The sequence below is a fragment of the Rattus norvegicus genome, chromosome X, assembly GCF_021556685.1.
Source record: "Rattus norvegicus strain SHRSP/BbbUtx chromosome X, alternate assembly SHRSP_T2T, whole genome shotgun sequence".
In the NCBI taxonomy this organism is placed as follows: domain Eukaryota; kingdom Metazoa; phylum Chordata; class Mammalia; order Rodentia; family Muridae; genus Rattus; species Rattus norvegicus.
The window spans coordinates 72,168,748-72,189,159 of NC_141554.1; the positions used below are offsets into that span (position 1 = coordinate 72,168,748).

The 20,412-nt window shown below is 47.8% G+C and overlaps 1 protein-coding gene across 4 annotated transcripts in view; it reads left to right on the forward strand.

Annotated features, from left to right (window-relative positions):
* Stard8 (StAR-related lipid transfer domain containing 8) overlaps window positions 1-20,412 on the forward strand; it is a 117,017-nt gene that overhangs the window by 82,244 nt on the left and 14,361 nt on the right. Inside the window, exon 1 of one of the 4 annotated variants that reach the window (NM_001107849.4) lies at window positions 2,751-2,909. The exons of the other annotated variants lie outside the window; for them this stretch is intronic. The gene's annotated coding sequence lies outside the window, so the exon portion shown is untranslated. Of the gene's footprint in view, window positions 1-2,750; window positions 2,910-20,412 lie in introns of those variants that run through there. 4 annotated transcript variants of the gene reach the window in all.

Consider the following 20,412-nt stretch of genomic DNA (forward strand, 5'->3'; position numbering starts at 1 on the left):
ATTTCCTGTGAAAAGACACCATTTCCCCATCCTTTCGTGGTACCATTATGCAATATCCATCTCGTGCAGGATGGGCTGAGTCTGGAAGAAGATGCTGGCACTGTTGAAAATGCTGTTGAACTACCGCGTTCCTCCCCTGTGAAGGGGCTGAATACTCTTGTCTTTCAGAATATCTCAAGATAAAACAGGCAGATTTTTTTTAAAGACCCAACGAAATAACCATTGGGGTATTTCAAAGTGATATGACTGTGCATTACAAATATTGGGACTAAAGTTTTGTTTTCCTTAATTATCATGTCCACTCATCCAGCAACATTTTGTTGGTGTTTATTAAGAAAAATAGTTTACCGCGTAGTTAAGTGCAGGCATTAGGAAAGAGAAAGGCACGTAAAGAAAAAGGACAGTACATACCAAAAATGTGGGTGTGGGCTTCTCAAGGCAGTGTGTGTTGCAACAACAAAAAAATGTTTTTGTTATGCTTGTCAGGCACTGCAGAACTAGGGCTGTATTTATTTATAGCAGTTTCTAGATTTTGTAGTTTTTCATGCTGTTTTAGTTTTTTTCTGTTTTTGGTACTTTTTGTACTTTGACCCTTTGCGGTTTTTGGGTTTTATTGCATTAAAAAAAAAAAAAAACCCAAACAGACGAGGGTTTGGAGAGATGATTTAGTCAGTAACAGGCAGAAGTACCAGTGTTCTATTCTAGAACCCACATAAAAACTGCTGTGCATGGTAGTGAGTTTAGAATCCCAGCATTGGTGAAGGGAAGATTGGTGGATTCCCCAGGGCTTGCTGGTTAGCCTGTTTACTCTAGTCAGCCAGCCCCAGGCCACTGAGCGACCCTGTCTGAAAATAAAAGTAAGTAGGTGGCACCTGAGGAACGACACTGGAAGTTTTTCACTAGTCTCCACACACAAGTGCACACTTGTATACAACCACACACACGTGTGCACCTGCAGACAGACAGACAGACAGACACACACACACACACACACACACACACACACACGAATTTCAGAATCAAAACTATCTTAATTCAGTTAGAAGAATCTACTAAATTACAGGTGGTGGCACAAACCTGTAACCCTAGCATTTAAGAAGTTGAAGCATTTATTTTTTTTTTTTTTACTTTGATGGCAACGTGGGTTCAATAGAGATCTTATCTAAAAAGTAGTATCTATTAAATGTTAAATTGGGCTTCACATTATTCATATGCTTAAATTTTCTTCATGGTTATCCCTGAGTGGGTGATATTTCATCACCCACTAGTGAACATCCCCAGGAAACCACCAAAGCACAGTGTTGTGGGATAGATGAACTCAGCTCTGAGATGGTTTTCTGTCCTTACGGGTAGGTCAAGGCGGGTCTTCACTTCTACGTCTTTCTAACATTGTATACAAGCAATATACATTTGGCTCCAACTCAGCCCCTGAAGTATGCTGACACCATTATGCTCAGCCCTGCCTCAGGAATGAGACTTCCTACCTATCAAAAGTATTATAGCCTCCTGGGAGGATGTTGGCTTGGGGAATAAGTTCAGGTGTACAAGCCGCAACCACATTTAAGACCGGTGGGGGGAATGGCTCACTTTGGGAAAGAGCAATTGTCACAGGATACCAGTTGCAGTCCTTCTGTTGAGAAGAGCAGAGAGTTCATACTAGGGGTTGCCTCGCTTCCTTGCTTTGCTTCTTGTGAGGAAGGAAGGTGGGGAAATTTGTTTAACCTGGTAGAGTGGAGGCAGGATGCTTGGTTCTGTCATCACCTCTGATGACTTTAAGCAAACTGCTGTGTTGGCTACTTTAGCAATCCAGTGAGATGGATACAGTCCCTGTAGTCTAAAGACCTTAGCTCCAATGCCCTTCATCTACCAGGTATGGAGAAAATAACCAGTGTGCAAGTCTTGGCCTGCCATGGATTTACTGAGTAGCCCAGAATAAGTCACCTGTCTTCAGTTTCTGTCATTGTAAGCATAGTTGCAGTGCCTTGAGAACTTGCATACTCCTAGCTCTGGCTAAATAGGAGTACTCAAATTCAACAGAGAAATTAAGGTTGTCAACTTATGTTGAAAACTTCACAGACAAGGCAAGGAAGAAAGCAATTCTTAACACCATTTCTTATTGAGTTTGAACAGGCTTTCTGGGGATACTTAGCTTCAGAACTCCTGGAAAACCCTCTCCTGCTATAATTAACTTTGGTGCCCTATGTTCTCCATGTGCTTCTATACGAAAGTAGAGTTTAGACTTGCAGTGGGCAGGTTAGGTACTGGGGAAATTGCAGAATACTGGTGCCTGAATAAGGTGGGAATGGCAACTTCCTGGTCATTTACAGAGTTTCGTCCGTCTACTAATCATGCATCTTGTTGTGGACTTACTATAAATTGTCCTGGACCTGCCATTTAAATCCTCTTGTGCACATGGCATTTAAATTTGAAGCCTGCACGCAGTGCCAGACACGTTCAGAACTCAATAAATACAAGTCTGTGTGGTCACTTCACTCCTTCAAACTCTGCTTGTCCAAAGCTCTGCCTTGGTCCCTGGTCTTTTGCCTCCAGCAGAGTGACCTGAGGGAAAGACAGGGGATTAGGGCATTGGAGGAGCTGGCAGAGCCCCGCCCACCCCATTTGGACCAGCTTTTGGGGAGGAGGCGGGGGCGGGAGGGGGAACCAGGAGGGGACTGGGCCCTCATTGGTCTAGGGACCTGTAGAGGGCGGAGCTCCTCTACAGTTTACTCGCCAATGTTCCCTCTCTCCCAACCTGCGCGGAGAGCAGTCTGGTTGACAACGGCTAAGCAGCTACTATAGCTGCAATTCTGGCTGGCACCTTTACCCCTGGCTCCACGCGTGTCTTCCTCGAGCAGCCCTGCCCGCGCTTGCCTCCTATCCCTTTGCCGCTGTGTGGACGCGGCTGCCAAGTAAGAGTTGGGGCGACATCAGGGGGACACCCAGGCAGACTGGGGCCCTGACCTCCAGTATCCCGCTTAGCCACTGTGGCGCTCCAGCCCTTCTGCTCTCCTGGCAGTTCCGCTGGGCTGAGGACGCCAGAGACAGGAAGGAAAGTAGCCCGGGCTGCCTCTGCTTATGGGCGGGGTTCAGAGTTATAGAAACCTAGAGACCCCTGATTGAGCCGGCTGCACACTCCCATCGGAGCCCTGCAAACGGGATGGGCTGGCGGCCTAAGGACCCCTGGTGTGATTGGCGCCGCGGCCTTCCCAGGGACTCAGTGGGCGGCGGGCGGGAGGGGGTGCCCACTCTGCCCTCCTTCTACTTTGGGGGACATTTCCAGGAAGGTTTCAGCCCCATGGACTTTTCCGTCGGCCCCCGCCTCACTGCCTTCCCACCCGAAAGACTGTTGAGAGTGTTCTCAGGGTAGCTGCGCAGAGCAAGTTAATAAATACTTCTGGATAAGTCGCTGGGACTCAGTTTGCCGTGAAGTACCACATAAGTTTAGATTAGAAAAGCTCAGGCGAAAGGCTATTTGACGGAAGTTTGGAGGAGCTCTAACTTGGGTAGTCTCAATGTCTCTTCCAACACTTACTTGCTCAAGTTCAGCACTGAACTACCACTCAGGAAACCGGGGTTCCGCCAGTTCATATGACCTCAGGCGGGTCATGCTTTCCAGAGTGTCAAGTGTTTTCAATGGCACCTCAATTGGCAGCTAGATTTCAGTATTAGAAGGGCCCCAGATTCTTCTGCTCTGACATTGGCCAGTTTGGTGCCTGGGCCAAGTCTCTTAAACCAGTAAGTAAAGAAAGATGGTCTCTGAGACACTTGGGGTGACTGGAGGTAGGCGGTTGGTGGGTCTTATGATGGTTTTGCAGCTAGATTATCTGGAAAACTACTGTGGGGGAGATGGCAAACTGAATGTGAGGAGGAGTGGGACTTTTCTTCAGACACTAGGTTTCTCACTTTGGGGACCCCAGAGATGGCACTTAGACATGACATTCAGGCAAAGAACTGGTGTCCTCGTTTGCCTGAGTCTCACTCAGTGCACCCAGTAATCCTGGGAGAAGAGGGTAATGAATCACCCAGGGCTATTTTCAAACCTTGACTCCTGCAGCAGCACCAGCACCCACGCCCACTCTAAGGGTTGCGGTCCCTGCCTGTGCCGTCACTATCCTTGCTGTCTGGGTTTCCTCTCGCCTTCACCTTCTTGGAATGAAAGGGAGACATTTCTTTCCTGGGGACTGGAGGTGGGCAGCCCAAGGCACAAGTGGTGTCTAGGTGAGTGGCAGAGTGGAAGGGGTGGGGATAAAGTATTTATCCTGAAGTTGTAGCTGCCATTTCACTAAGTATCTGGTCTTGGTCCTTACTTCGGAGTGTTGAGGTCACCCGGACTTGGAATTTCTGCTCCTTGAACCTCTACTCTATACTTAAAGCTGAGAGATGCCACAATGAACAGAGGCTGTTCTCCCCTGCTCACTGGCTGTCATTCCGCAGTGCTAAGGGATCTTTGAAGAACACCAAGCCTCTGTGTACGTCTGAGGGTCCCTCTGCCTTTATGAGAGGCTGCCAGGAGATGATATCTAGAGATGTAAAGACAGCACAGTGGCCATGCACCTTGTGTGGATGCAAAGGAGGAGTCTTGTAAAGATGATGCTCTTAATTCTTTCAAGACTGGAGCAGAGGAGAAAAAGAAAGGGGGTACCAAGAGACCCAAACTGACCGTCTGTCTTATCTTCATTAATTTTTAGTTAATGTACCAAATAATGATGCCGTTATAATATTTCCATACATGCATGCTATTGTAGTTTACTTTTAATTGCCCCCCCATCTCTTGCCCTCCATCTGTATTGAATTAAAAAATCCATTTTGGAGACTACCGATTGGAATGTGAGCACTGGACATCTGGAGCCAGGTATAGGCATAGCAGCAGGGACACAAGGGAAGGAGGGGTAATGCCAGGCTGAGATGCTTCTTTGCCTTTTGTCAGTTAACTTCTGAAGCTCCTGGTTCCAGCCCTGGATAATTCGGGTAACCATGAATGGCAAGTTCTTGGGGAAAAGGATGGAAAAGGGATTCTCAGCTGAAAGAAGGAGTTACTTTATTCTTGAGTTTAAATGAGAACTTTTTCTTTTCCTTTTCTTTCTCTTCTTCTTCTTCTTCTTCTTCTTCTTCTTCTTCTTCTTCTTCTTCTTCTTCTTCTTCTTCTTCTTCTTCTTCTTCTTCTTCTTCTTCTTCTTCTTGTTCTTCTTTTTTGAGTTCTAAATTCAGGGAGGATCAAACCTTATAGTCTTGGGCCACTTGGCTGCTCAGTGTGTGGTTGTTGGAGATTTCAGGGTTTGGAGTAGAAGGCTGGTGTTCATCAATGTCTTAAGATCTTTGAGCATCTGAGGGTGGGGGTTGTTTTCTTTTGCTGTCGGGATATGGGGATGAAACCCCTGGTCCGGTGCATTTTAGGCAATCACTCCAGTAGTGAGTTACAGCCCTAGCCATTGGTGACTTTATAGTCCCTCTCACCCTACAACCCCAGATGAGGTGTTTGAGCACAGTGCTGGTCATGCAGTTGGTGACGACAAGGATTTATTAATGCTTTCATAATTTGTGATTCGGGGGCTTGGTGTGTGTGTGTGTGTGTGTGTGTGTGTGTGTGTGTGTGTGATTATATGTACATGGGTCCTTGTCAGTATGAGTCAGTGTATCAGTGTATTAGTGGCCCCCAGCCTGCGCCACAGTCACAGGTCTGAAATGCTGAGTTTGTGTATTGAGTTTCCTCTGGTGTGGCCCTCCATAGAGGGGACTCGCATGCTGAGCACTTGCCATTTCTGTTTACCTCAGTCACAAGCAGGGATTTGAGAATCCACTGTTAGTGTCTTAGCAGTCCAGGGTGTCACAGAACAAAGAACAAGGGATTGGAGGTCTAAATCCAGTCTCTGTCGTTCTCTCCGCACCTTTACCCCTTGGTTGCTTTCTTCTTTCTAGTTTACCAGATTAGACGAGGGGATCAGTAGCTAAGTGCTTTGTAAGCCATAAACGGCTAGCTAGTTCTCATGAAGGACCCGTGAGTCTGACACCCACCATTGGAAATCCGTCGTCCAGGGGCTTAGTGGCCTGAGACACTCTTCATTGAGGGCTAAAAAAGTATCATAAAGAATTTTAAACATAATTTTAAAGGAGAAGCAACCAGTGTAATTGGGACTCAAGAACCATAGTCTTATCTACAGCTTTTCTTGTTACTTTAAACCAGATCTCAAGCCTGTTATCAAATTGAACTAAAAATAGTTCAGTGTATCTTTCTGAAAGAGAAAGAACTTGCAACAAAATAACCATAGTAGCGTTATCTCGCCAAACCTAGTCGCTTAGTGTCCCCCAAACTGTGATTAGTATTCTCATTTCCAGTTGTTTTGCCCTAGAGTTCAGACCGGGGGAATTACTGTGGAGGTGACTGACAAGTGGGGGACATTTGATCTGCCCTGTAGAACACAGGCTAGAGGGGTTATAGAGCCTGAGCTCTTCGTTTTACAGACGCTACATTGCCAGTGCAGATGTTAGCCACCTCTGGGGCTCCTGATTCCGCAGCTGACCTGTGGAAGCTTCTTGTAGAAACTTCAGAAACTCCTTGCCTTCATTCCTGAAGTAGCAAAAGAGATTTCATTCCCACTTGACTCCTGTGCTCAGGGGCCACCCAAGAGTTTGAGGTCAGCAGGCCTGGGAGAATTCCTGGGAGGCTGCTCTCTTTCTCCACACCCCTCCCCAGCTCCTGGACCCTGAGGCCAATTTGAAGCAAAACAGGATGCATCCAGGATGAGCGTTTTTTCCAGCTTGTCATCTAATCACCAAAGCCCAGCTTGGAGCTTCCTCTTTCATTTATGATAAAAACCCTTCACTGTCTCTCTTTTTTCCCTCCTTCCCCATTAAGGGTGTGCTGACTTCCTTCATTTCCGGGCCAGCCCTCCTCCAGCCCCACGTGGGCAGGGTGGCCTGCCTCTGCCTCGCTGACTCCACTGCTAGTTTGTCAGGGAGAGAAAGACCCCAGGAATGTCCTGTCTGGCTATAGCTTCTTGCTCTTGGGCTGTCCTTGGGAGAGGAGTGGCCCCTTTCCAACAACCCTGGGGTCCTGCCACTGCTTGGTTAATGATTGAGCCACATAATAACCACCTTGGAAAGTCACCTCTACAGGATGGCCATTAACTAACTCCCTGTCCACTCCAAGCCTTAAAGGGACCCCATCCTAAACCTTTACCTCCTCCCAGGGGGATACCCAATCATGAGAACTTCTGGAGCCAATTAAAATCCCCCTCCTCTGTCCTATGTTTGGACAAACAGAAGCAGTTATTCCCATTGTTTAAAGTATATACTCGGAATAGATGTCGTTGAGGGTGGCATTTTTGTTGTTTTGTTTGTTTGTTGTTGTTGTTGGTGGTGGTGGTGTTTTGGGGTTGTGGGTTTTTTTTTTTGGTTTTGGTTTGTTTGTTTGTTTGGCATTAGAGTAAGAAAGGGGTTGGGGTGTCTCCAGCAGCTTAAAAGAACAAGAACTAAACCTGGCAGTACAAGTTTGTAATCCTAGCTACTCAGGAAGCTGTGGCAGAAGGATCATAAGTTCAAGACCAGTCTTAATGAAGGATAAATAAGAGGGAGAGGGAGAGGGAGAGGGAGAGGGAGAGGGAGAGGGAGAGGGAGAGGGAGAGGGAGAGGGAGAGGGAGAGGGAGAGGGAGAGGGAGAGGGAGAGGGAGAGGGAGAGAGAGTTAGAGATTTGTCTCAGCTCCCATACCTACTGAGCATGTGCGAGGCCCAGTGTCCAATCCCAGGTGCTGCTGAGGTGGGGAGCAGGGAGGGGAGCAGGGAGAAGGGGATCTGGGGCCAGTGAGCTGAAAGGCTAAGGGCCTCTGGTGTGAAAGAAAAAGAAACTTTCACCAAGAACCCGTATCTAGACAGGTAGTAAGAAAAGTCCAGCTGGAACTCAGGCACAATTTATAAAGTTCTAGGCCACAAGCACTTTTCGATAGTTCTAGAAGGATCAGAGGATTCAACATTTCACAAACTCTGTGTGTCTAACAGAGCCAGGAACTTGGCCTCTGTTTCTGTTTCTGTTTCTGTTTCTGTGTGACTTCAGTAAAATGCTTGTGTACCCAAGGGGTACCTGGGCCTCCATTTCTGCTTCTGTAAATTGGACAGGTTCATGGACCCCAATTTTCCCAGCTCCCTTCCAGCTATGGGAGCCTGCACTTCCACTTAATACCTTTCGCTTACCCACAGGGTGATACAGGCCTGGCTACAAATTCAACCAGATCCAGCCACTAAATCTCCTTAGCCTGTGTCTGGTTGGGCTGTCTGAGTCCTGAATTTTTCTCCAAGGCATGGGCAATATGGTCCCTAGCCTCTCCCCATGTTTGCATCTGCCCTCGGAGGTCTCCCTCTGACCCATTCAGCCACAAGTTAATGAGTGACTTTTCTCTCTGGGGAATGTAAGCCCAAGGTGTCCCTGGGATCTCAGGACTCTGAGGGAATCAGGGAGGGCTTGGCCTGTTTCTCTTTTTCTCACCCCACCCCATCTCCCCTAGTGGTAAGTATGCAAACAGAGTCCAGGGGAAAAGGACCTTTAGAGGAGTGAGGCCCACACCTTCTGAAGCTAGGCTCTCTCCCCTGTGCTTGTTACTGTTTACCTGGCCTCAGCATCCTGGAACAATGGAAGTTGCATGATGCTGTTTCCCGTCAATGGGATCACTGCAAGTCCGTGTCCTGTTAAACATAATAGTATCTCCTCGAGGCTTCTAAGCCTGAGACCCAGTCTGCCCCTTGCCGTTTCTCCTTGACTTTCTGAAGTCTGAAGACTGAGTACAGGTCCCTGTTTTCTCCAGCCTAAACAGCTCAACTCCTGCAAATATTCCTTCTAGAGTTGAGTCAACCCCTGCCCCCCTCAGCCTAGTCATTGTCCCCTCTATGTGCTATGGTGCGTGGCTCTTTTAACAATGGGGTACAGCCCGGCCCATTCTCCTCAGGTTATTTGTACTCTGAACTTTGTAATCCCTCTCTGATGATGATCCCAACAGTCAGACACGAAGCTCCAGAATCTTGAGCCAAGATAGCTTATACAACCTTATTATCCAGGTCCAACCAGATCTTAATTGGGGAACCCTTGGAATGCAAGGCCTTTTTGGTATCCTCTTCCTTGACAGATAACAAGACAGTTGAGAGTAGGTATTCAGCTGACCGTAATGTCGCCTGGGTAGGGGCTCGAACACTGCCTTTTTCTGCCATTTGTTTTCAGCAACTGGAATGGCAGGATGAAAGTGGGTATTTTGGGGACTAAAGAAGACAGAAATGGGTATGAGCTGTGCCTACAGTGTGGACTAAGAGAGTGAATCAGACCAGAGAGAAATACCAACTCAGTCATTCCTTCCTGTGGTAAGCAATGATGAGAGCAACCAGTGCCATTTCTTGAGTTTCCAGGACTCTTTCACTGCCATGTTCCCTCAAAGTAGCCTGGCCAAGTAGCTCCCCTGATTCCCTCGCTGGGATCCTTGGCAGTCCCCAGCTGAGGCTCAGGAGACGAAGAGAACGGTTCACAATGAGGCAAGATTTGGGACCCAGGTCTCCTGACACTCAGCTCTCCCTGTTTTCCACAAGCCACACCCAGCAGCCAAGGCAGCTGGGGCTGACGAGGCAGCTTCCTCACCACAGAGGAACCTCTGCCTGAGCTGCGCCTCTGTTCCTGTAGTAGAAGGAGCAATCTCCAGGGGAGCTGGCCTGGGATTTCCTGTTCTTTATCTGGGCGGACCAAAGACTGGCCTGTCTGGGGTATGGACTTGTATCCTACCATTTTGCTCCAGGCTGAGGTCAAATCAGGCCGGACAGGGCCAGGGACTTTGTAGGAAGGGCTTGGCTCTAAACAACTGGCTCACATAGCCTGTACCCCAGCACGATCTTCTCAAGAGGCTGAGGAGGTAGAACAGTTAATAATACACTTGCCTAGCATTGCAAGAGGTCCTGGGTTCAAGTCCCTGTACCCCATAAACAGGATGTGGTGATGCACACCTGATCCTAGCACCTGGGATGGAGAGTAGGAGAGGGGAAGGTGAAGGTCTGTCCTCAGCTCCATAGCAAGTATGATGCCAGCTTGGGACATATAGAACCCTGTCAAAAAGAAATAAAGATAAAGGAAGAATGCAGTGTAGAGAAAGCTCCAGAGTCGAGCAAGAGAAGGCTGTGAAGATGTCTCTGCTTTGATAGTCTTGGACAAAGCCTTGGGTGGCTTCACCTCTCTGAGTCGGCATGTGCCAACAATGAGACATGAACCTACTTCTCAGGGTTGCTGAGCATTCATTCTGACTATATAAATAAAATCCGTGTGTGAGGGTCGCTACGTAGTTACTTTGGGGAGCCTTGTACTTTTGCTATTTTTCACTGACCTGGGGTTGTGCAAGGCTCCAGCATACCACCTCCACGCCTTGAGTCTGGACTTCCCTATGACTTCAGATTCTATTCCATCTAGGAAATTTCTCTTGTTGCCCTTATAGGGCTCCTTCCTCTGGCCATCTTTGGTGACGTTTGTGACACTGCAACAGGCTGTGCTAATGATGTTAAAAACAATCTTAGTGACCTACTCTAAATTCTTGACACTTTTTTTTTACCATACTTAACCCCTGTGACAATTCCATAAGGCAGTTAGAGCCATTATCTTCCCTGCCTTATGTATAAAGAAGATGAGTAAGGTGAGATTTTTAAAAAGGTCAGACAATTGAGCAGCAATCCAAAGACCACCCAGGTAGTCTAACTATGCCTCCTATAAGCTTAATAGCTGACACTCTGGATGCTTGGCCAGGAGGCAAGGGACACGGGTTTGGGCCTCTCTTTTCCCTCCAAGTGCACATCACATCCAGAAGCAACTAATCTTTCTGGGCAGTCAGTCCCCAGATGGCTTGCCTACTTGCACCCCCTCCCCCAAGGTAAAAGGAGGAAAAACACGAAGTAGTGGGATAAAGACTCCAAAATAGAGCCTCACCAGAGTTGAGAAGGGCCTGAAGGAGGGATTTGGGGGTGGTTCTGGCATCAGCACTGAAAGTAGGGAGCAGGGTGCTGGGTGTCACTGGGGAAGAAGAGACATTTTAATGTGCTGTCTTGACAACGGGTGGCATTATTTAGAAAGTGTGGGTGGGTAGGGGCAGGGAGAAGACTGGGTGGATTAACACTTAGGAGAGCCCTCCAGCACATCTATCCCCGTGCTTGTATTGGGATTCTGCGGGTGGGGGAGTTGTCCAGAACATCTAGCTTCCCCACCCCCTCCACGTTTACCCATTTCAGACTCTTTGGGGGCTGCAAGCTTCCTTCCTTAGACTGTACTAGCTGCCAGCTCCCCTGCTTTGGAGGTTGTTCCCTGTTATCTTGTCGTCAAAGGATAATTTGTCTCAGCCTCTGCCCTTCCTGAGTAGGATTGGCGAGACATCTCTGGCTTAATACACTGGGAGAGCTTGTGCTGTGTTTTCAGACCTTAGTGCCCAGCACGGGGCCTGGTACTACGGAGATGCTGATGTGCTATTACTTGAGTCCACTCACGGTTCACAGGGAATGGTTTTGGAGGGGAAATTTAAGAGAGGTTGAAATGGGAACTCACTAACAGGAGGGGTTCTGGCAGTTCGGCAGGTTTCTGGCCACATCCGTACTCCAGCAGAAGATAACTGGTCTTTCACAACCTCAGTGTTGTGTTTGTGCAATGGGCATCACTTGCTTTGCACTGGCTTGTTGTGACCACCATATGGAACGCAAGGTGATCTGGTGCTTTCCCCATGGATGAGAACTACTTCAGGCTAAGTGTTCAACTGTGCTCCTAAGCGCATGCGTGCAGGCCTGGTGGGGTTTGCGAGGGTGGGCAGGTTGGGGACAGTGAGATCAGGGAGGGCCAGAGGTTAACCCTGTTTTAAGAGCCCCAAATACCCCTGCACACATCATCCACCATACGCACAGGATAAGTGGGCTGTTATCTCATTTAATCTTTACAAAAACACGTTGGTTCTGAGATTACATCCCCATTTTAGAGATAAGAACACTGAGGCACAGGGAGATTATGAAGCACAAGGAACACATCTCTGCAGTCCTTGGCTGCACAGTAACTCTTCGGGAACCATGACTGTCTGTGGTAGTATACTGTCTGTCTTCATTGTAGTTAAGAGTTAAATTTCGTATCATACACATTGCTACTAATGAGCAGAGTCCATTAACAAGGAGCAAACCCAGCACTGTCTTCAGGCGGTTAGCCTCACTCTTTCCACCTCATCCCACAGTGCCATTCCTGTAGGCCTTACACAGATGACAGGTCACCAATTGGAATTCTTCTTCCTATGGTCCTACCTTGACCCAAGCACTCATGTCGTCAGTCCTACCCCTAGCCATGTGCACACCACAGCTCTCTTGGTTGCAGGGCTCAGGGGAGAGGTTGTGTCAGCTTGCTGCTTGAAGTGACCACTTCTTGCAGGACTGTTTCCTTTCTGTCAGAGACAGGTTTTTTTTTTTTTGATCCCAGGGTGGGGCCAGGCTACTTTAAGGCATTTCCTGCCCAGAGTTTATATTTGGCTTCAGCAAAAGGAAAGGGAAATAGGCAAGGGGAGCAGGACTAAAAGGTGGTGGCGCAGGGTCAAAATAAGTGAACACCGAGGTTTTGTAGGGAAGTGGGAGGTAACAAGTGCTCCTGAACATCTCAGGTGAGCTTTCTTGCCCATACTTAAGCTCAAGTGGAAGAGCTAATAACTCCCCCAGGGTGGAATGCCTCCTCTGCTCTTTCACAAAGTTCCTTCTCCATTCTCATACCTGGATGGTTCCGAAGACACTTTGCTTCCTGCCCCAAGGCACGATGTTCTGCCAGGCAGTGTTGCCTGAAGTACAGCATCTGTGAGCTTCAGGTAAGATGCCTGCTCCTGTTTCATACTGTGGAGATAAGAGAAGAGGAGCTAGAGCCAGATGTGCATACACTGCTAAGTTGGGAAGCAAAGCTTCCTGTCCAGGCTTTGCCAGAACATTCAATATCCCTCACCACAGTGCATTGGGAGCACCAAGACAAATAGGACCCAGCAAAATGGAGTGACCAGCCATTGGGGAAGACAGCTTCACGTGCTGGTGAATGTTGAGCGTCAAGGAGGCTTCATAGGTTAGAATGCTTGATCTAGTCTGTAGTTTGGGTGTCTGTTCAAAAGTAGGCCAATTTTTGCCCTAGGCTTTGGGCGATATTGGTTTTTTGGGGGCCAGTTAGGTTCCAGAACAGAGGAGTAACCAAGTTATGGCTGGGGTCTTTGGGAGAAGGCTGGTAGGATAGTCTGTTGACAGGAGAGATTGGAGACTAGAAATATAGAGGGCTGAAGTACTCTAGGCATGAGCACCTAGAACACAGCTGTGTATGGGAAACTTGATCATTTAGTGGGAGAAGTTGTTAGAAGCTGAGATGATTCAATATGTAGGAGGAGAGAGGAGGGCAAGGTGTTGGATGGTTTTTGAGGCAAGAACATCGGCAGAATTCTTCCCTTCCATTCCCTCTTTGAGGACCTAAGACCAAATGCATCTTCCTCCTCCTCTGCTGAACCACCAACTGCCGTTGACAGCTCTGACTCCAGGGGTTGGAGAGTAGCCACTAGAAGATGAGAAACTAGGTTCAGATAGAGGTAGGGACTTCCCTAAGGTTACACACAAGTTAGTAAGGGAGCTAAAGCTGTAAGGCGGTTTGCCTGGCCTTCAGCCCAAAGTTTGAACTCAAACTGTGGTGGAGAGCAGTTACTACTGGTCTGGCATCTGCCTTAGACTAGTTTGGTTGGCATCTCATTCCTCTAGGCTGGAGACTGGAATGGGTGAAATAGCCCATAGCTTATTAAAACAAATGTCTTTCTTTGTTATTGGTCACCTTGTCAGAGCACCTAGAACTGAGTTGGGGACAGTAGCCCCTGGGGGCAAGAAAGCTAATAGAGCAACTGCAGCAGAGCAGGTGGCAGCTTTGACCTTCACTGTCACAGGGAAGCCCTGGACTGGATAGGAATGTCAGCTGTCTGCTTTGGCCCCACTGTGTCAATTACTAGCCTTGGAGACCACAGGCCTGGCTGTCTCTGGACCCAGATTCTCAAACAGCCCCAGTGAACCAGGATTTACTTAACCTTGGAGCGCATGCGAGCCTTATTTACAGCCACCACTCCTTTGGAGGGCGTGTTGGAGAGGAGAAACTGTTGTGGTGTCTTTGGGGGTCTTGAATAATTTCTATACATGTAGCATTTCGTATCAGAGCTGCCATCTATCTCTAGCTCACCCATAGAATCAAGGGACCACTCCTGACAGACTCCTTACTTCATCACCAGAACATCTCTCAAAAGTAGATATGACTGCCTTGAGGTATCTGAGGCCTCCTTGACAAGACTGAAGCTGACACTTCAGAAACCCTCTCGCCCCACCCTGCATCTAGGTAGGATGGCCAAAAATGTCTCCAGACATTGTCAGATAGGAAGGGAATTTGTCCCTGGACGGGAATCCATTCGGTAAGGACTCCAAAGTTTTACCCTGTGAGCAGGTGCAGATATGAAGTGTCAGAGGAGAGGCACATTACTGGGTCTGCACAAGTCTACTAGCAAGCCAAATCTTCAGTGGCTTGAGGGCTTGCTGCCACCCGCTCCCCTACACTTTCCCTGTATGTAGGCTGTTTCATTTGTGGGTACTTCATTTGTGACAGGAAGACTCTAAAAGTATTGCTCACATGGGCCCAGGAGCTTGGTATCCAGCTGCAGTTCCGGCAGAGACTCAGGCTGGCAACTGAACAGGTGCAGCCGGGCCCATAGTCCTGCCCTACGACCTAGCAAGCAGGAGGCCAGCCAGTGTCTAGTACTGCCAAAGTAGGCTGGCTGAAGTACAGAGGCCCTTGCTGTGGTGCCCCTCCAGTGGGGTTTGGAATGTGGGATGGGAGCTATTTTGGTCTTGTCTCCCTTCCTCCCTGTGCCTCCCTCCCTCCCATGCCAGAATTGAGTTAGAGTGGCAATTCAGCTAAGAGCAGCAGTAGCAGAAAGTGGCTATGGATGTGTTTGGCCTTCCAGTAGGCAGGGAATTACCTACTCTCTTCTACTTCATGGTCAAGAAGGGAAGTTCCAGTTGCTCCAGAATACCTGATAGTTGAGTAAAAACCCTTTTTCTCTGTTCTAGAGGTAGGAAAATCAACCTGTCATAGCGTCTCTCCCAGGACTGCTATCACCCTGCATAAACTGGAATGAGGCTACACCTGTAAGAGTCGCATTCCTGTGCCAGCCTCAAAGGCTAAGTGGGTAAAGTGCGTCCATCTGAAAGACAAGGAAGGAGCTGGTCATAAGCAAGGATGGTAGCGTCTGAGATAGGAAGTCCCTTCCAAAGGACATTCTGTCTTGAAAAGGCTTCTTTCCAGCGGGGGGGGGGGTGAAAACAGGAACTGGACCTTGGATCAGCCAAGAATGAACTGAGGATCTTTTAGGCAGAGCTAACTGCAGTGACAGGGTCTGGAGTGGTATGGAGCTCCACTTCCTGCCTCCTTCTCCTAGCCCAACACAAGATCACAGCTTAGCTTCATAGAGCCTACCCTGAGAACTTATATTATCCCATAGATCACGGTATCCCAGTACCCTTGGGATATTAGCGTTTCCTCCTGTTCAGACTAAAAGGGAAAAAGACCAGTGCTGATACCGTACCCTGCTTGTGATGGTCTATGACAAGGGCTATTGGGAAGATGCCTTTCTAAACAGGAGGCTAATCATTAAGGTAAAGGAAATCACTGTGTTTGTAGAAACAAAGAAACAAATGAAAACCAACTCCATCCCAAGAGGATAGCCTGTGCCAGGGCACTGGCTCATTTCAAATCTCCCCATGAGCTAATATGCACCTAGAGTATGCTGAGGAAAAATGGCATACCCAAGTCCAGTAACTAACAAGGGACATCTTCATGTCAGCCCTTGTGACATCTATTCATTCCTTGCTTTGGGCCCGTTGTCTTACCCGGTGCCTAGGCCTAAGATGGACTTTTTTGGTTGAGAAAGAGAAGGATGAATCTGGAGCCTGGGCAACAATTTCACAGATCACTGAGTACCTATAGGCAGAAGGACCTTAATTTAAGGCACAGAATCATGTGAAGAGGGGTGCTTGTCCCTGGACTAAAGTTCATTCGGCTGGCTGAGTGAAGCCTTACTCATCTCCTGCAGCATAGTTGCCCAGTGCTTTATCCCCCTCCTCTCTCTCTATCTCCCTGTAACTAACACAGGGTCTCCATGTGTCTTAAACGCCTTTCAAATAGCCTTAAGCAAACTAGCCCCCTGTAATGACAACGTTTGCCATCTTTCAAACCAATGAAAGAATGTGGATGTACAGCTCAACTGCAGAGTGCTTGCCTAGCCTGGAAAATGGGGCTCTATAGTTTATCTCCCGTGCAGAAATAAACAGGGAGAAGAGGAGAAAATAATAAAGAGGATGAGAGGGGGGAGGAGATAGTGGTGGAGGAGAAAGAGGAAGAGGAGGAGGAGGACCACTGCTAAAGGTTACCCATCTATATGGTAACTGAGGAACTCAATAGGAGAATCTTTTTTTTTCCTTTATTGAAAATAGAATCTCTTCTTATATATCCTGATTATAGCCCCCCTACTTCTTGCAGTTGTTCCCCACTTCTCTTCTACTCCGGATCCACTTGTTTTCCATCTTCCATTAGAAAAGAACAGGCCTCAAAGATATAACAACCAAAAATGACAAAATAGCATATAATAAGATGAAGCAAAAACTATCGGATCAAAGTTGGACAAACCAAGCCAACAGAGAAGTAAAAGAGCCCCAAGAGCAGGCACAAGAGTCAGAGACTCACTTGTTCACACACTCAGGAGTCCCACAAAAGCACTGGCCTGAAGGCTGGAGTATATATGCAGGGGACCCAGTGCAGACCTGTGTGGGCCCTGCGCTTGCTGCTTCAGTCTCTGTGGGCTCATCTGTGTCTTGCTCAGTTGATTCAGAGGGCTTCGTTCTAGCAGGAGAGCCTTTAATCCTCAATGTGTAAATGTAGGAACCATAGTTCAGAGAACGAAGTAAGGTACTCAGGGACTCGATTAGAATTTTTTTCTCAATTTCCTTGTAATCATTAAGCATTATCCTCTTAGACAGATATTGCTGTTTTTTTTTTCCCCTGAGTGTATAAAATGTTCCCATATTCATAGAATGTGAGCTACAGGAGCCCTTATTTTCACCTTGGTCCCCCCTCTGTAATAAATAAATAAATAAATAAATAAATAAATAAATAAATAAATAAATAAATCTCTATGCTAAGATGTGACTTGTATATATACGGGTTCATATATTGTCATTGACTTCTGAAGCTTGTGACAGCTCTATATACCATTATCCTTTTTCTGACATTCTCTACAGGAGAATTGTGGGTAAAACCGTGAGGCCTAATTCCTGTCTAGAGCTCACTATTACCCTGTGTCCCGTATCAGTTAAGCACTTCCCTCGGGGATATTGAGCTTTAATAAAGATGGAATCCAGTTTGTAGCAGCTAAATGCTGTTGCTGACCTGTCCTGGCTTTGGCCAGTGCACTAACTGCAGGATACAACACTTGAAACTACTGGCAGTCTTGCTCTGGAATCTGCACATCTGGCCACAGAGGTTACGGCCAGGGGCTATAGACATTCCTGTGCCACTCGCCTCAGCCTGCCCAGTGTCACTCTTCCTGCTGGGCACATAAGCCAGTTCGCAGTCTGGGCTGTGCTAGTTCCAGCCTCAGGTGAGTTGACTCTTGAAGTAGGTGGGGGTGGGGTCACTTCTGGTCTAGCCTGACAGGCTGGGGCACGTTAGATGGATGGAACAAAGTACTTTAGCTCACCCCTTAATCACCAAGACATATGTCCCTGACTGCTCCGTCTGAGAAGGAGCCTCAGGGCCTCCAGGTCTTCCTGAAATGCTGGATTGTCAGAAGTCAGTGTCCCTGACATCCTGCTCGGTAATAACCCATTACATTCTCTGGATTCCTGCTATGGAGGGCTGCTGGGGAATTCAGTCCTGAGACCAGCCCCAAACTCCTCAGCTCCTTTCCTTTGTCTTGCAGCCCCTCCAAAGTCTCTGCTGCTTAACGTCTCTTCCTGGGGCCATTTGCCTCCAATTCGGAGATTGATGGGACTCATTGCTCAGACCCAGAGGTGCATGTCAGCCAGGCCACCTCCTTTTTCATTCAGGACTTTCAAAACCAGATCTGGGAGGGAGCACGGTTAGTGAGGACTTGGCATAAATTGCTAATAGTTTTTCTCTTCCCTAGTGCTTCGCTTGGTGCTCCTTTTCGTGGAGGCAATAGAGAGATTATCTAACTTCCCCATTGTCAAAAAGTTGGTGACTGGAAACATCAGGACCTGAGCACAGGCTTGTGATTTTTTCAGAACTTAGAATTGGTTTCTTGCTTGTCTGGAATCTGAGGGCTGGTAGTGTAATGTCTTGGAAAAGAACACCGAACATGGGATTAAATGTTCAAGGTTGGCGCTTCAGTTAAGATACTTAATTCTGGATGACAACAGATAGTTACTAAAAAAGTATATGTGTGTGTGTGTGTGTGTGTGTGTGTGTGTGTGTATTATAACTTTAAAAATTATTGATAAAGGACTGGAGAGATGGTGAGATTGTATGTGTGCATGAATGTGTGCGCACACAAACAAACAAACACACTAAAAAATACATGGAGGGGGTTGGGGATTTAGCTCAGTGGTAGAGCGCTTGCCTAGCAAGCGCAAGGCCCTGGGTTCGGTCCCCAGCTCCGAAAAAAAAAAAAGAAAAGAAAAGAAAAGAAAAGAAAAGAAAAAAAATACATGAAGTACATGAAGTGTCCCTGGCACACAAATGATCAGTGAGCATACCAGCCTCCTTACCTTTGAGAGTTCTCTGTCTCCTTCTCACACTTCTCTGGAAAGTCCGGCCTGCTCTGTTTTTAGATTTTTCTTTTCAGCCTAGTAACAGGTTGCCCACTGGGTGCTCAGATATTAGAAATGCCATCTGCTGGGGCTATCATGGAAACTGCAGACAAGGGAATGACTGTGGAAGGGCAACTTCAGATACTCCTTGAGTTGGTGTGCAGTCCTCTCCCCTTTCCTCTTCCACTGACCCTGAACTACTGGCCCAGGGAGGTGAATTATTAGACCCGCATTGCCCCCTGCCAGACAAGCCGAGGTACTGCTAGTAGGGCTCTGACCCTAAGAAGCTTCACAGAGGAAGTTGCACTAGGAAGACACCCACAGAGATGTGGGTGCTCCCAAGGACCAGGACGTCTGCATGCATAATAGGGGCACAATCGATCCGATCCTCGTGGCTCATAGTCAGGAGAATATTTTGTTGCGGCTGTATGTAGAGACAGATGCTAGTGTAGGTGCTGAGCCGATGCCTGTTCTTGGAGGAAAGTACAGATGCTCACCCCTGCATCCCCCGTTTGCTCCAGAGCTGACCCATACACCCAACTTGCTGGACGTTCTCCTTTCCTCTCCACAGTTCTCACCAGGGTTTGATCCTTGGGGAGCGTATTCTTATTTTTGATGCCTTCCCCCTTCTCAAGCTCTTTTCTCTCTTGTGTACCTGCATTTCTGAAAGAGTGTTTTAAGAGTCCTTTTTCTCATCAATCCTAGCTGTCGTGGGTCTCCTCCTAGATTTCCTTGTAACTGAGCACTAAGATTATAGAGCTCTTTCTGTCTTGGAAGAAACCCAGCAGTCTCCCTAGAGTTCTTTGGTCAACAGGGCTGCCACACAGGGAGGATATGTTGAGGGCAAGACTCCATGGCCAGAGCAGCTCTTTGGAGACCAGCAGCCTTCTCCTGCCAAGCCCACAATGCCACAGTGCATGGTTGCAGGACCCTCCTTGGCTACGCCTGCATGGGGAACAAGTAGCTACTTCCAGATAGTCCCAGAACTCTGCTGCTAGTGTTTTGTGTCTCTGGTGGCCTGTAGAGACCCTTCTGTAGCTTCTGTCTGGTTGTGTGTTGTGTCCAGCTCTGTGCCAGGTACTCCCAGAGCAGAAGAGATAGGCCAGCCCAGCTGTTACCCTACAAGACCCCCACAGGCCTGCACTGTGACAGCCTACAGTTCAGCACTGGAGTGCTCAGTCCATAAGGAGAATTAGGACTGTCCTAGGAAGCTGCATGGGGAAGGTGGACAGGACATTAATGAGTAGGTAGGGAAGAAAAGAACTGAGGAAGCTGCTGTCCCAAGGGCTGGAAGCCTAGAAAAGTGTCAGACTTAACTAGGACTCCAGTCGCAGCACTACCACTTTGCCAATTATGAGACCACAGGCAAGTCTCCTCTCCCATTTTTCTCCCTCTCCTCCCTCTGGCCTTGAACTCACAATCTTCCCACCCCCACCACCTAAGTGCTGGGATTATAGGCATGTCTTGTGCCTGGCTTGAATCATTTTCTTTCTGAGTTTGCTTATATGGCTGTTACCCTGAGGAGAAGAGCCTTTTTTTTACAGGTAATGGATTATGTGTTA